Here is a 2742-nt window from a genome sequence, read left to right on the forward strand (position 1 = left end):
GCCATGATTCCATGAGTGCTCATTGAGTGACCTTATATTTATTTTATATATTAGTATTGTGTATTCAAGTACACTTTGCCTTCATTTTGATGACCATTGCACACTTTACTTTAACTCTTTTGTATGGCCCAAATACAGCACATTATGCTACATGTAGCAAGCAAGCTGCCCTACCACAATTTTTTTCTCTGTAATCGTCGCTATTAGCATCACAAATTTACTGCACACGTTGCTATTGACATCGTAGTTTGCATCACAAATCGTCGCTATCTGCGATACATATAGCGATGATTGTATGGCATCGTTAATACCGACATGTTTAGCGACAACATGGGCAATTTTTTTAGTGAACATTTTTGTTGCTTTGAACGTCGATATGAGGTCTATATCTTGTAGTGCATATCACAAGCCACCTACCTTCTCTCACCTTCAATGCCTTGAACCAACCTAGTTTGGAATGACATATTGTCGAAACTTACACTTAAAAAAGCATTGTAACACACGTTGCTCTCCAAGCATATACCTCTCTCACCGCATTCTATGTCTTCAAATCAGTAGCCATCCAACATCTCTAACCAAACAGTTTACACAACATGGACACCAACTATGTAAACAACTAGATGGGTCAAGGAGGATAACCATTGGGTAAATTCCTTAACACCTGTAATACACATCTAAAGTCTAGGCTCTAACCTTGTTCTCTTGTATGGATGCATGTAACAGTCTTTATTCCTAGTCATATGGAGATATACTTTGTTAAAGTTATAGAAAAGTTCTCATTGCAAAACTATTGCAAATCAGTTATGTATATATATGCCCTTCTCGATTTGCAAATGTTATCTATGTATGATTGGAAGGAGGAGGTGAATAATAAGATATTCAAGGAGTACTAGGCAACATCACTTAGGAAAGTCTCTTAATGGGCCACTAAATTGTGTTGATGAGGGCTCTTTAGTTGAGCACTTCACATTGTAGCTCTCATGTAGGCTAACTTGGTTATAACTCACACTCTAAATCACAAAGTTATAAGGAGAAACCATATGTGTAATGTAATATCATGCTTGTATTTAATTTTATTATATCACGCTTATTATATAATATGTATGTGTGATACGTATTCATTAACACTTAATTGATCTCTCATCTATTCTTTCTTTCAATTGCCTACTCTTATTCACTCAATCCCCCCATCTATATGTGAAGAAGAAACAATTAGGGCACTTCACATCCTAAGATATGCTTCATGTGATGTGGCACACACACACACACACACACACACACACACACACACACACTCTCTCTCTCTCTCTCTCTCTCTCTCTCTCTCTCTCTCTCTCTCTCTCTCTCTCTCTCTCTCTCTCTCTCTCTCTCTCTCTCTCTCTCTCTCTCTCTCTCTCTCTCTCGCCCACAACAATGACCTATGTGAAACATATTTTTGCTTTGTGGGTGGGGTTTTTGGTTCAAGTTGAGAGTAGCCTAGTGCAGAATACAGCAAGCAAGTGCTTCTTTACTTTATTGCAAGCAAGAAGTTAATAATATAAGGTAATATAAACCATATATAATATGCATTAGTAATACATATTCTATGATGTATATAATAATAATAATAATAATAATGTAATATGTATTATATGATTTGCCGTATCGTACAGTAATCCGATATGTAAAATAAGGTCCCAAGGGTCTAGTTGTTCACCGATGAAAGTGGTATGTGAGTTGGGTTTGGATTGTTATGAGATTATTCGATTCCTATCTATTGTTGGTTTGTTGGCATGTAATAATACATCACATATACTACATAATAAAATATTTATATATTACAATACACATTATAAATATAATAATTATAACTTAATAATATGCATATAATAATATATTATATACTATATATGATGTGTAAATAATATAATACAATTAATATAGTATATTGATATGTATAAAAATACTATATGATAGAATGTGTTAATTTGAGAATACATATTGTAAAGTATGTATCATTAATGTAATAATCAATATTATATTAAAGGTAAATATAATACATAATTTATTGTACATAATAAATTATATCATATAGCTTTTAATAATGATACATAGTACTTAAACGTTTTGATTCTACTTTCCATCATAGACGATAGAATGCTTTTGTTCTTAATATTCTTATACGATTTATTAAAATAGACTTAATAATCGGATTTAAGTACTAATTTGTAAATAAATTGTACATTTGGAATGTAAAAGCACATATTGCAATGAATGTCTTACCAAAATATCATGCTTACAAAAAGTTTATTATCTAGATATAAATTTATCAACTTCACACTGTTTAAATCGTTCATTCTAAATGTTATTCAATTGTTTTCTTTAAATTATAATATAACATATTGAAAATATTATTTTCAATCTAATATATTATTCAAACTTACTTTTATGATAATATATTATATATTAAAATAAATCATAATATTGTGAATGCAGCAAATATGAGAGAGAGAGAGAGAGAGAGAGGTCAATGCTCGCCACCAAAAAGGAGTCTACTATTTATTACTCTTTCTCCTCTTACAAATCATTGTTTTCTCCCTAAGAAGAGAGTGGGGGTTGATTGTTACAATTAGTTGGAGTTTGTTGGCTCCTTGGATCACCAACTTGGCATCCATGTCATCTCTGTCCTTCTTCACCAGCTTGGAATCCATATCACATCTCCCCTCGAAAAGCGGACAAGGTTCTGTGATTGGAACTACAGTT

The sequence above is a fragment of the Lygodium microphyllum genome, chromosome 17, assembly GCF_053477565.2.
Source record: "Lygodium microphyllum isolate KBCC chromosome 17, Lygodium_microphyllum_v1.1.10, whole genome shotgun sequence".
Taxonomy (NCBI): Eukaryota; Viridiplantae; Streptophyta; class Polypodiopsida; order Schizaeales; family Lygodiaceae; genus Lygodium; species Lygodium microphyllum.